The sequence below is a fragment of the Oratosquilla oratoria genome, chromosome 40 (genome assembly GCF_046742065.1).
Source record: "Oratosquilla oratoria isolate Oo_2021 chromosome 40, ASM4674206v1, whole genome shotgun sequence".
In the NCBI taxonomy this organism is placed as follows: Eukaryota; Metazoa; Arthropoda; class Malacostraca; order Stomatopoda; family Squillidae; genus Oratosquilla; species Oratosquilla oratoria.
This window is the reverse complement of record NC_134816.1, coordinates 26085938-26101337: the sequence shown is the minus strand read 5'-3', so window position 1 is coordinate 26101337 and position 15400 is coordinate 26085938.

The following is a 15400-nucleotide window of genomic DNA, read 5'->3' as shown; positions in this document are numbered from 1 at the left end:
AATGATAATAATATGATATGAAATATGAAATGATATGAATTGATATGAAATGATATGACAATGATAATGACAATGATAATGATGATGATAATGGTGATAATGATAATGATGATGATAATGATGATGATAATGATAATGATGATAATGATAATGATGATAATGATAATGATGATAATGATAATAATGATGATAATGATAATGATAATGATGATGATAATGATGATAATGATAATGATGATAATGATGATAATGATGATAATGATGATAATGATAATAATGATGATGATGATGATAATGATGATAATGATGATAATGATGATAATGATGATAATGATGATTGATGATAATGATGATAATGATGATGATAATGATGATAATAATAATGATAATAATAATGATGATAATGATAATGATAATGACAATAATAATGACAATAATAATGACAATGATAATAACAATGATAATGACAATGACAATGATAATGACAATGACAATGACAATGACGATGCCAATGATAATGCCAATGATAATGACAATGATAATGACAATGATAATGACAATGATAATGACAATGATAATAATAACGATAATAATAATGATGATAATAGTGATAATAATGATAATAATAATAATAATAATAATAATAATAATAATAATAATAATAATAATAATAATAATAATAATAATAATAATAATAATGATAATAATGATAAAAATAATAATAATAGTAACAATTATAATAAAGATACTACAACTACTGCTACTACTAATAATGATAAACACAGTCGCCACAGAAAGTCTTAACATCTTGTGAAAATTGATCTCTAACATTTATATTTATTAAGGAATACTACTGAACTCACTCGTTTACACTATTCTAAGCCATAAGAAAACCAAGATCTAAGGATATAAGGTCTAACCACTTCCGACCGAATTTCGAGGGAGTTGGCGCAGCGGGCCCGTGAACGTCACCTGGCTGTTTAAAGTGGGGTTCGTGGGTCCTATAGCTGTCAGTTGAAGCTGGTGCGTCGTTCGGGAATGTCGTTGCCTTCGCTCGCACCGCTCCACGCAATTAGTTATATTCTGACAAATATTATATAAAATATTATAGTTCCTGTCTATATATATGAATATATATATAATATATAAAATATTATAGTTCCTGTCTTCCTTGGCGTTTCACAGTTTTCTTCAGTGTTTCACAAAGAGAAAACGGACCCAGCCTAATGACGTCAGAAGCTGCGCACAATAAGTAAAACGGTCTGACCTGTATATTTAGACCTTGAAGAAAACAACAAGACATTTTTTCTTTTCGTGGTTTGCGGGGCCGTTAACCGCTCGTACCTCAGTCATGCCGGTGGTCCGGATCTACATAAACGTTAGGGGTGGGAAAAACTTTTGTTTTTTCTCTCTAATTGATTACTTCGATTACTTTTGCGATCAGCAATCCATTATTTTCACCTGGAAATAGATTATACAGTGGTACACTGTCTTCTGATGGGAAAAGTCGTTTACTTGTTTTCTGTAGAATTCCCGTCCTGCGGTTCCGTGTGCGGCATTCGTTAATCCTTCTTCTATACACACCACGCGGTCCCTAAGCTAATTTTCCTACCGTCTAACTTGTAACACAATTCCCTCTCGCCGTCTCCCACCTTCGTTCCACTCACGCACACACACAGGACCCTTGTTACGCTTCTTTAGCGCGTTCCCGCTTAAACTAATTACTGATGTTTGCATGTAATCTTTTACACGACGCGGGCGATCGTCCGCGGGCGGACGAAATGCAGCGCGGGCGCGCCTTGGGTCTCCCGCGGACCCGCTTCCGGGCGTTGTTGCTCTGAGATATAGTGTCCTAATGTATGTCTTCACACGTTGCCCGCGCACTTCTCAGGAGGAACTCAGGAAAGTCATTCAGTATCCGATTGAATTTTCAGGTAATTGGTTGTGCGTGACTGTCCCTTTGTATCTAATGGAGGCTCATATTGATACAGAGCCGTTGATATCCCTTGTGCAAGAGAGACCAGCTCTATGGGACGAATCACTTGAAGATTATAAATCCAGAACACACAAGACAGAACGCTGGAGGGAGGTGTGTACCAAACTTAACCCAAACTTTGAGAGTTTATCTCCTCTTGTGTATAAGTAATAGGTAGAGGAGACGAAGGCGATCACGGTCCGTTATCAGTGCGTGTAGAACACAAGCTGGTGGTGAGGTGCGTTGGTGGCGGGTGGTGCCATATTCACTACATTCACACCACATATACTTATAAAGTACAGGGATAAGGCACATATGTATGGTTCTAGTGAAGTTTCTCTCTCAGCAAAGAATTCTGGGAAAATAAAACAAAAAGTTTAATATCTGAAAACTTAACCCGTGAGTTTTAGTATTTATTAAGTTTAGGGGTCGCCGATTTAATGAAGCGGGTTTTCTGTGAATATGCTGTGTCTTGCGACACTGCTTCTGACCCAGGGGAGTGGGCATGATGCAGGGATGATCTGTCATCCAGGAGGAGCCAAGATAAGAGGGAGAGAAAGGGGTGGATGGGAGTGGAGTATGTGGGGATGGAATGGGTGGGAGCGGTTTTTATGCCTTTTTTCTACCTCCCTTGTTAGGGGGAAAAAGCCTTTGGTATATGTATGTATATACTTTAATTTTATACACAATTTAAATGATGGCTCACAATTAAGTGAATATTTATGTTTTTTCCATCATACAGAGCAATATACTCGTAACACAGCTTATATCCTACCATTAACTCATAACAAAGCCAATGAACCCGCAACTCCATATCAATATATATTTCATTAGAATTTTTCTGTACAAAAGAGGGGATGGCATAGTCGCATCGCCCCCACCCCCCACACCCTCGGTACGCCATTGTACCTGTCAATATTATCAATTGTTCTGTCTGACGTCTGCCCATATTTGTCGACCTCTGTACATTTACCTAGTTGTATCTAAAGGGAAGGGGAGCTACGCTCGTGATGTCCCGTCTCTGTATCTCGCCAAGTCTAATTTGCTCTTAAATCCGTGTGTTGTTTTTGCACACACTATTGTTTCGTCTAGTATGTTCCATACATACACCACTCTGTTGGGAAAGCTGTTCTTTTTCAGGTCTCTTCTATAACTGTCCTTTTTTGAACTTCTTTCCATGTCCTCTCGTGTTTCTCTTATCTCAATCTAGTAACCTTTCTCTATCAAGGACTTCCATACCTTTCATGGTTCTGTAGATGGTCAACAATTCACCTCTTTCTCTCCTTTGTTCCAGAGTCGACAATTCTAGTTTTGACAATCTCTCTTCATATGACAAATGTGTGTGTGTGTGTGTTGAAACGGTTACCGTGGTCCTTTCCCTCCTTCCTCTCCACCACTTCCCAAACACCCAGAAGACGTGAAGGAACAAGGCGAATAAATATGCACCTTAAAAAAAATAATTACTTCATAGCCAAATATTCACACTTGCAGCACCTTGTAGTGTTAAAAAAAACATGGTGAATTGTGTTAGATTAAGATATAGTAAGACGGTCTTCAGTTTAACCCTGACTTTGGCAATAATCAATAACTGGAAATGACAGTCAAATAGAAAGACTACGCCAGACCACTAATGAACGCAGAAGACAGTGTCCACGGTATCCCATTGCTACAGTGGCGATACCCACAAGTATTTAAGTTATACCGTGATGCCCAAGGTCGGGGGCCAATACTCAGAATGAATATCTACCACAACCTATGCGCCGCGTCCGGGATTCGAACATGTGTCGAAATTACAGGGGGTCTATCTATCGCACGTTCAATCAAACTATCTATGTACGATAATGTCCATTGATTTGGATCATAGGGTTAATACAATTCTGCCCAACATATGGGTCAAGATACTTTCGTGTCGCGAGGAAAATGGTGTGGGCTTATATAGAAAATAAAGCTTGTTGTCATGGCCAAGGACACAGTGAAGCTGTAGTCTGTTCGATAATTATAGTGATAGACGGTGAACAATTTCACCTTTTTCATGTGTTGCTTTAATGATATTTGTACAAGGATTTTCTCACTAGTAACACATCGTCGGAAGCGAATAACATCATTTAATTTCTAATAAGTAAGATTTATATGTTACATAATTTTTGGATGGCAATCTGTTTCGCCTTTCATGTTTCCCTCTTTTTTTTTTGGCAATTGTTTTTTTAACGAATAAATAAAAACGCCATGATCAACGATAGCATTATCTACGTTTAAGAAAATGCAAAATTATGACTGACTATTCGAGTATTGTATTTACATGAATTATCATCGGACGGGAGTGGGCATGAAGACTTAGAATATCCTATAGAGTGGTTACACTGACGTCACAATTCATCGGCTAACCCGGATAAGCGGCCATATTGGAGATATTGGAGCGTAAACAAACAGATCAGACGTGTATGTTACAGGCAAAGCTTTTTGGAAATTTAACTGTGTTATGATGTTTATAGGAAGACCATGTTTCAGCCCTGGCTTTTTAATTAGTTGGCCTGTCTACGGAAACCTCGAAACAGTCAATAATTACCACACACTTCGTTCCAAAATGTTTTCTAAATTCCATTGGTATTGTTTTAACAAGTGTATCCATGGATGGCCAAAAAACTAAAGGTTTCATCCTGACGTGCATCACATCAACAACATCAAACAAGATCCTGCATACAGTTGAGTGAGAAAAAGCAAATTCATGAGATATAAATAAATCTGACACATTCAGTCTTAACCTCATCATTGTCATAATCAACATAAGAAATTTGCTCATATATATATTTTACAGGAAGGGTTCCAAATAAACAAAAAAAAATCCACAAAATCTGGAATGTGGGAAATCCTGTGTAATATGACACTTTCTCATCTTTATCCTTAAATTCATCTACATCATACATACTGAGCTTCAACTTTGGCTCGAAGCTCAATGCTTTTAGTTCTCAAATTCTGCAATTCCTCAATCATTGAAGCCATCACATCTTCTGTCAGATCTGTCGTGTTCCACTTCCTGGAGTAGTAGGTTGGACCTCTGTTGTATCCTTAACTTTACTATGTAATAATAATGACTCGGTTGCTGCATAATCCTTTTTCTTTTAAATTCTGTCTTCCCGTCGTTTAAACCTTAAGATCTCTGGAGAAGCAACTGATGGTTTTGCTTTTCAACCAAGCATGTTTACTGAGGGTACCCAATTAGGACTGTCCCTTTGATACAATTCTGCCTTCTTCCCTGTAACAATAAATAAATACAATGAAAAAACAATAATTCTAGACTAAATATGACATATTTTAATAGCACATCTTAATCGAGACTTTGTTGAAGGACACATTATCTATGAGAATTGTAAAATGTAAAAGTTAGATTTTTTACTAATTAAAATTAGAAATAAACAAAGTTACTATAATAGTTATCAATAATTAATTTATCAAAATATATTATTATTTTTAATTTAATTTGTTATTTACTGGACTTATTTTATTTTTAGATTAAAATGTTGAACTTACTCAAGTCTATGTACACTGATAATACAAAATATTTGTTGTTCCTTTGTGCTTCCTGATAGAATATGGGTCAGGCATAGTAAAAAAAATAATAAAATGGCCTAGAAAGATGAAACTGAAAAAATGTCAGGTTTAAATATTAGCAGCAGCAGACACAAAGAACTAGATTTTAGTGTACCTACTGCCTAGGCCTAGTATCAAGTTATATAATAATCTATATAACCTTGGCTAGTATTTACTGCCTATCCTCCACTGTTGCTCAGATTCAGTGCCAGCTAGGCCCTACACCATATTTATTGCCCAAACATGTTTTAATTCATAGGCCATGGCCTGTTCACATTTCAAACCTAATTTATAAGTTATGAATAAACCCGTTATTAAAAATAGACCTGGGCCTACTTACCAGAAATAAAGTGAGCTGAACACATTCTAATATTGTCCAAATTCTTTCCATCAAAGTTCTGCTGTAAGCTCGCCAACCAGCGTCGTCGATCTTCACAAAGTTTCTTCCATTCCAATCCTTGATTTTTGATAACTTTAGTGAGTCTGTAAAACTGCATTTCTTTCTCTCTATCTGACCTATTATGGCATACCACAACTCTACAGTAATTCACCATTGTTATTTAAATTTATCGCAAAAGACAATGAATAAATGTCAGGTGAGCACGATAAACAGGTCGGGCAAGCACGTTTGTTTACACGACAATGCCTCCAATATGTCCGGGTCCCGGTTGGGTGACGTCACGTGAAATCACACTATAGTTTACCTTTGAACAGATGGTGGGGAATTAAGAAGAGGACTTCATGTAATGTTCCCCACTTCTTAAGACAAGTCAGCCAGTATCTGATTTATGTGACGTATCGGCCTCGGAAATAAATCTGTGGTAGTACTTCTCTAATATAAATTTATCTCCAATAAAAATATAAATAATGGATGTGGTTAGCACTTCTTTTGAAATGTTGTGTTTCCTAATTTGTGACAACCTCAGGTTTGTATCACCGGGGATTTTGTCCCGAGTGAGATTTTATCCTTATGTTAATTGGTAGCAGCATGTTCATGCCTCTTTTGTCTAATCTTGTAATTCTTTCTCCATGTCGTTCCAGACATGTGTAATTGCTTAGTTACGTATGGGTCCTTCATATTTTTGGATGAGGGCGGAGGTTTTTATAATGGTGAAATTCTGTAGACCTGCAACTCTGTTCAAACAGGTGGGACCTGTCCCACGGAACACTTGTACACTATTTAATTTATTCCTTTTTGCTGACATTGTATTACCCTGGACATGAACCCCGGACAGGGTTCCAAACGTCGGTAGTAAATCTGTTACTTTGAGGCCAGTGTTTTAAAATTTTCCTATGACAAATACATTTGTTGCGTAGTGTAGGTGATCGAAGGAATCACGTATCAATCGGGTGAAGCTGTTGTGAAATTGTTAAGTGAAATTTTGTTCGAAATCGTTCTCTACTAAGGACATAGGAAATCTGAGGTTAGGTTCATCATAACGCTCACCTATGGGTCGCAACTACTTCAGTCTTCTTCTTTATGCCTAAAATAGGTAACAAATAATTGTATTCTCGTTTACAGCAGTTGTTGGTGTGAAACAATGAAATGAATACTTGATCAATTATCGTGATAACTATGTCGGGCTATCGGTTATCTGTTTTATTTTTCGCGTTATCGATTTATCAGTACCGCCGGTACTTTTGGTTCCAAACTAGCGACAATCTATCATTTCAGTTTTTTGTTCCAGTTTAGCACATGGGCGAGCCGCGCATGCCTTGGAGGCAGAAATAGGTAGGTCCGAGCTAGGATCCGAACGTATCGCATTTGACGGCATATAAGACGCACCCCCATTTCAGCAGGTCAGATTTAAGAAAAAAAAAATTAGTATATTTAAGCATATATTGTTGAGAAGAGTCTAGCTGTACATTACACAAGCAGAAACATAGCTGTATAAAAAGGAATTTGGCAGTACAGGCAAGCAATAAGCATACGCAAGACAGCTCAATAGCGAGAAATAATAATGATAATAATAATAATAATGATTAATAATAATAATAATAATAATAATAATAATGATAATAATTATAATAATGATAATAATAATAATAATAATAATAATAATAACAATAATGATGATAATGATAATGAACTCGTTGTACCAAGATGTCTAATATACATAATCAAATGTGTTGGGCAACTCGCTCATCAAACCTCCAACACAACATATTTGAAGAGTTGTTACACGTCCAGACCAAACAGACAGACAACCTCAGTCGGTGCCAACATGTCCCTTACTCAAGACGAGGCGACGGAGAGTGACTGGCCTCAACGAAAAGAAAAGGAAGCGTTCAAAGTGGACAAGGTACTGTTTACTGAAAAGGGACCACATTTTTCATACCAACTTAACGAAGGAGCTAAAATTACACCCAGATGGTTGGCGCAATTATATGCGCATGGACGAATCAACATATTTTGAACTTTTGAATTTGGTCACTCCATTCATTACTTGTAAAGACACCGTTTTGAGAAAGCTCATTAGCCCTCGTGAACGGCTGAGCGCAACATTGCGGTTTTTTTTTTTTTTTTTTTTTTTTTTTTTTTTTTTTTTTTTTTTTTTTTTTTTTTTTTTTTTAGCAATGGGAAGATCTCTGCAAGACTTGAGATTTTCAGCTCTCATCGCAACTAGCACCTAAGATTATACCAGAACTACGAAGACAATTGATTTTTTTTTTCATCACATCATCCCGCGTGCACTGAGGGTCAAGTTCTTTTAGCTTTCCATGCAATTCATCTATACCTTTATTCCTTAAACATACTCTCAAACATCGTGTTGTCAAACGTGTTGGCCAACATGTTTGACCGTGTAAAACCCCCTCAACCTATATGCACTCCAACTACACGAACTGGTAACGATCAGCGTGCCAGATATCGTACTTTGTAATCAATTGTTGTACAATAAGGCTTCAAAATGTTGTACAATCGTTAGAAAATCAACAATTCATTGAATATATCGTACATATGGACTAAAAAGTCGTACAAATTTGCTAATCAAATCAAAATGCCGTAGGTCGTACAGCACTGGGTCATACATCTGGCAGCGATCGTACCCTAGTTTTATTCTTCACCAACAGATGGCATTACCAGTATGTCAGAGCGCCGATCAGCTAATGTTTATAAACGCAAGTCACAGCATTATTAGATTACTTGCATTTTTACGAATTCATTTTGTAGCACCGGTAATACAATAATACCAGCAATAAAATAAAGATGCATGGTGTTTAGGGTAGGTAGAAGTACTGAACGTAGGTAGATTAGTGAGCGTCAGAGAGAAAATTAGTCTAGGTCCACGGGAGGTCTCCAACTTTACCTACGATGTATAAGACGCCAAAATTTTGAAGAAGTGCGTCCTAAATGCCGTCAAATTGGTACTTAACGGCATAGATGGGCGTTATCATGATAATTTATCGCAATAACGACCATCTATGGTTACGTTTGATAGGAAGTAGACGATATAGACACTTAGATGGTGGGCAGAAGATTGGATCGTAAGAACCATGTCCATGATCTACTTAAAACGCCATTGTGCGTTGAATCCCATAGCCAGGCCCTTGAGAGGAAAAAAGAAAAAAAAAAAGTGCTGGCGTGAGACCTTATGATCTGCCTCCCTCTTCCTTTCGGAAAGAGGGGCCCAAAGAAAAGGTCTAGATTGCAATGACTAATTTGTTAAACAAATATTTAATTCAGATAATCCATAATATTTACATAGAAATTATATGTATTTGAATGTGAAATCGCAATTTGAACAATGTTCCCTACATCGATAGATCCACTTGGACGCGCGTGTATGAATTCCCTTCACGAGAATCATCGTCCCGAGGCGATGGGACCTAATAAAAGCAAGTGCGCAACACAGTTGCCATATTGGACTACAAGTCGCAAATTGGGCTACTTTAGAAAGCTCGGCGCGACTTAAATTTGAGTTTTGCGACTTTCAACATTTTGGGCTACTTTTGAAGTAAATTGGGCTACTTTTGGGCTACCAATGAGAAGACTGGTAGTTGTTACTTCTGCATTCATAAAAACTAATAGAGTAGTGATTATTTCTGCATTCAGGAAGTAATTTTGGCATAATTTGGCATATTTTTGGCGACAGTTGACATTTTTTTCTTTGTAATACCAACCAGGCAACCCTAGTCTGAGTTGGGACTGCTACGTACGATGAAAATTAACAGGAACGTATTTAACGTGCTAGATTGTCCCGCTCGCTTCTCGGTCCGCAGACGCACAGTACGAAATGTACGTATTCGCAAGGTCTAAATATACAGGTCAGACCGTTTGAATTCTTCTGCGCAGCTTCTGACGTCATTAGGCTGAGTCCGTTTTCTCTTTGTGAAACACTGAAGAAAACTGTGAAACGCCAATGAAGACAGGAACTATAATATTTTATATATTATATATATATATATTATATATTCATATGTATAGACAGGAACTATAATATTTTATATAATATTTGTCAGAATATAACTAATTGCGTGGAGCGGTGCAAGCGAAGGTAACGTCATTTCTCAACGACGCGCCAGCTTCAACTGACAGCTATAGGGCCCGTGAACCCCACTTCGAACAGCCAGGTGACGTTCACGGGCCCGCTGCGCCAACTCCCTCGAAATTCGGTCGGAAGTGGTTAGACTTATATTCTTAGATCTTGCGTATTCGAATATGAAAATTAACAGGAACGTATTCAACGTGCTAGATCATCCAGCTCGCATCTCGCATCATCTTTGAGGGGAGAATCAGAAAATTACCACTAGAAGTTGATTGTAGGTAAATATATATATATATATATATATATATATATATATATATATATATATATATATATATATATATATATATATATAACTTAAACCCACTCTCGGAGAAAGATAAGCTGAGATACAGAGTAAAACCGTATATTTCGACCACTGACTGTGGTCCTCTTCAGCAGTTACAATTATAGGGTACATAGACAAGAAGTTATATACAGAGGAGGAAGGAGCATTGGGGGACTCAGTAAGCCTCAGGTCACGTGCCCCAAGTGAGGTCGGACGTTACGTCCTGTAGAGATGAACTTGTCAACCGCCATGCTAGTTATAGCATCAGGTGACCATTGACCTTTGGATGTATTATAATTAGGAAACTTTTTTATCAGTGAGGACTCAATAATTTTTCTTTTGAAACTACAATTTGAATTGTACACTTTAGTCAGAAATTTTGCAACTTTTAGTCCTGCAGCTCGCGACTTTCGGCACTTTACATCTGGCAACCCTGGTGCACAAACTTCAATGAGCCAGTTTGCACTTCGGTTGCAAACTAGCTGCAGCGCCAGAATCAGCTCTAAATCGGGAAGATTTGGTTCTAATGTAGGGTGGACACTGGGCAGCAGAAATATTATATCTTACCTAGCAGCAGTGTCAAGGGTGCGCTGGGCGATATTTGAGCGTCCCTAGGTTGTGGTTATGGACAGCAGCTAGCGACTTATTATTTACTTTGCAAAATCCTTCTGAATCCAGTTATACAAACCTGAGGTTGTCACAAATTAGGAAACAACATTTTAAGAGAAGTACTAATCACAGCCATTATTTATATTCATATTTGAGATAAATCTATATTAGAGAAATACTACCACAGACTTATTTTAGAGGCCGATACGTCACATATAATTACCCATTTCAATTTTGAACTGATATTCATGGGCCCCCTACCCCATAACTGCGTCGCGTCATAAGCTACTTCGAATGTTCAGGTTATTAATCCTAAGTCAGATGAGTTACTGTAATTGTTGAACAAGACCTACGTATATTTTATTGAGTACCATAATTATTTAATAAGATCCACATATTTTCCTACTGTTTTTTTTTTTTTTACAATTTAATGACTATTGAATAAGATTCACATATATATAATTTTTACTACTTTTGTTACATTTAACGACTATTGAATAGGATCCACATATATTTTGCTACAATTTAATAATTAACGGATAGAAAACTCGAAATATTCTCTCATAACCCAACCTGTACATCACTACTATAATATCACAAACGGACTTACCGAAACTATCAATTTAACACCTCAAACGGCCTAGGAGGATAATGAAATAAAATATGGTTTAAGAGCGGCTTCAATTCCAGATCACACACACACACGCACACACTTTCAACGAACGGACGGCTTGAAGAACGTTCTGAAGAAAAGTGCCGATTGTGGATCCCAACGCAAAGAGAAGTGCCTTTTTGTATTTACAGGGTGGGGGAAATTGCTCGTGGGGTAGTGGGAAAGTAAGGAAAGAGGAGAAGGGGAGGGATTGCTGGGGAAATGGAAGGAAATGAGGAAGTAGAGGACTTGGCCCAAGCAGACCGCCGAAAAGTAAACAAACGACCGCAAGCCCAACTGGAAGACGACGAAATGTCTAATAAGAATGTAAAGATTAGAAGTATAGATAGGAGCAATACAGTAGAAAGTGATGAGAATATTTTCAAGGGATTTAAAGAGGGTGGGGGGACACAAACCCCCCCCCCCCCGACTGACAAGACTAGAGGAGAAGGTTGATAAGGTAATCGAGGACTTGGAGCGTAGGTTCGGTCATATGAACACCATTTTACAAAGGGTTGAAAGATTGGAAGAACTAGAAAAGGCGAATAAAAACTTAACTGATGAAATAGAAGACCTAAAAAGACAGTTAAGAGATGTAAAGGTGGAGAATGAGGAATTGAAGAAGAATAGTAAAGAAAACAGAGAGACAATAGCTAAAGAAGCTAAGAACTGGACAGCAACCCAAGAAGGAAATAAGGTTTCATTCACTGACATAGTCAAACAGCAATTGAAAGAACATACTGAGGACTCAGTTATTAAAGTGATGAGACAAAAGGAGAATATAGTAAGAGATTTAGCAGACAAGAAGAAATGTATAATTATATTAGGAATGGAAGAAAAACACAACCCAGATAGAACCACAAGAATCAAAGAGGAAAATGAAAAAGTAAGCCAATTACTAGAGTCAGTTCAGGAAGATGAACCAGAAATTATGAAACAAATCGAAGAGAAATTTAGACTTGGAAAGTATAGCACAGATAAGACCAGACCAATTAAGATTAAATTCAAGTCACAAACAACGGCAGAGAATATCTTATCCAAAACAGGGAAACTAGCAACAAGTGAACAATATAAAAAGGTATGGATAAAAAGGGAAATGAATAAAGAGGAAAGAGAAGAAGAAAAGCAAAAAAGACTTGAAGCTAAGAAAAAAAAAACGAGAACAAAACGGAGTCAGAGAAAGAGAGATTCTATTGGAGAGTAGTGAATATGAAACTAAGGAAATTCGACATACAAAAGAAAAACATAAGGGAAACAGAGAACACAATGGAAGTGGCAGAAAACTAAGAGTGTCTTACACAAATATAGATGGATTAATAACAGGATTGAATGAGCTGAATGATTATTTGAAGGAAAAAGAACCGGACATAATGGGAATTGTAGAAACAAAATTAAAAGGCCCACTACCACCCAACAGTGTAGGACATGATGCATACAATTATTGGATTAGAAACAGAGAGAAAAAGCAAGGGGGTGGAGTTATGTTCCTGACTAAGAAGGATATAAACGTGAAGGGTGTCATATATGGAAAGAATACAGTAGAGATGATTATGATAGAAGTGGAAGACAGAGATAAGAAGAGCAGAAAATTTGTGATAAATTATGTGCCTCCGAAAACAGCCTCATGGGAGCAGAGTGAACATAAAAGTATGTTAGAGGACACAAGGATAACATTAAACAAGAAAATGGAAGAGGGAGGAAGAATAGTTATGATGGGCGACTTTAATTGCAAAGAAATCTGCTGGGAAGAAATGACAGTAAAGGGTGGAGACGACTCATGGGGAAACGCTCTACTTGAGATGATTATTGACCACACAATGACACAATGGATACAGGAGAACACTAGGTATAGAAATGAAGAAGAACCATCGAGACTAGACTTATTAATTACATCTGAACCTAGAATAGTGGACAAGATTGAATATAAAACACCAATAGGTAAAAGTGACCACATATTGATTGAACTGGAACTTAATGAAGAAAAATATATTAAAAGAAATGAACAATATAGAAAAGGAAGAATGATGTATGAAAAAAACAAACTTTGATAAAATAAGAGAATTCTTTCAACAAGAAAAATGGGAAGAAATATTCAAAGAAGAAACATCAGTGGAAGAGAAATGGAATATTTTGACAAAAAATTACAAAAAAGGAGTGGAAAAGTATGTCCCAAGACAAAAACAAGAAAAAGAATATGTAAAATGCTGGTACAACAAAAGTTGTAGGGAGTTAAAAGACAAAAGAGACAAAGCCTGGACCAGATGGAAAAAAGACAGAAGACCTGAAAAATGGAAAATATATACCGGTTATAGAAATGAATATGTTCAAACGTGCAGAGAGGAAAAGAGAAAATATGAAAAAGACGTCATAGAAAAATGTAAAGATCAACCAAAACTATTCTACAGATTTGTAAACAATAAACTGAAAAACAAACAGGACTTGGAGAAATTAAGACAAGGGGGAGTTGAATACACTGAGGAAATGGAAATGGCGGAAATTATGAACAAACATTTTAAATCAGTGTTTACAAGGGAGAACATACAACCTGAAGAGATTGAATGGAAAGAGAAAGTCCCCCCTATAGAAGAAATAGAAGTATCAAAGAATGAAATATTGATACACTTGAGGAATCTTGATGTCAGAAAATCGCATGGACCAGATGAAATAGCAAACTGGATACTGAAAGAATGCAGGAATGAACTGGCAGACAAAATACATAGCATAATAAGCAGTTATTTGAAAGAAGGAAAAATTCCAGAAGATTGGAAAAAAGCAAACATAGTACCTATATATAAAGGAGGAAATAAAGAAGAACCTACCAACTATAGACCAGTCTCTCTAACAAGTACAATAGCAAAAATTTGTGAAAGAATTATCAAAAGTAGATGGGTAAAATACTTGGAAAAAAACAACGTACTAAATCCAAGGCAATCTGGATTCAGACAAGGACGATCATGCGTCACCAATTTAATATGTTTCTATTCAAGGCTAATAGATATAATACAAGAAAGAGATGGATGGGCTGATTGTGCATTTCTAGACCTAAAAAAAGCTTTTGACAAAGTACCACATAAGAAGTTGCTTAAGAAATTAGAATCTGAAGGAGGAATACAAGGTAAATTGCTAAATTGGATGGAAGGCTTTTTGCAAGAAAGAAAAATGAGAGTAGTGATAAGAGACCAGCACTCAAAATGGAATGAAGTAATAAGCGGTGTCCCGCAGGGAACAGTTCTGGCCCCAATAATGTTTGCTATATATATTAATGATATGGATGAAGGAATTGAAAGCTATATGAGCTTCTTTGCAGATGATGCAAAACTACTGAAAAGAGTGAAAACTGAAGAAGATTGTGAATCACTACAGAGAGATCTAAATAAAGAACAGGAATGGAGTAGGAAGTGGGAGATGGAGTTCAATACAAAAAAGTGTAGTATAATGGAATTTGGAAAAAGCAAAAACAGAATAACAGGATCATATAATTTGGGAGAAGAAGGAATAAAAAAAGTAGAAAATGAGAAGGACCTGGGAGTCATTGTTATGAATAATATGTCACTTGAGAAACATATAAATAAGATTTTTGGAGAAACTTATAATTTAATAAGAACAATCAAAGTGGCATTTACATACCTGGATGAAGAAATGGTGAAGAAAATCCTAATCACCCTGATAAGACCAAGATTGGAATATGCAGCAACGATATGGTCACCAAGTACAAAAAAATGTATAAAAAAAAACTTGAAAGAATACAAAGAGCAATTACA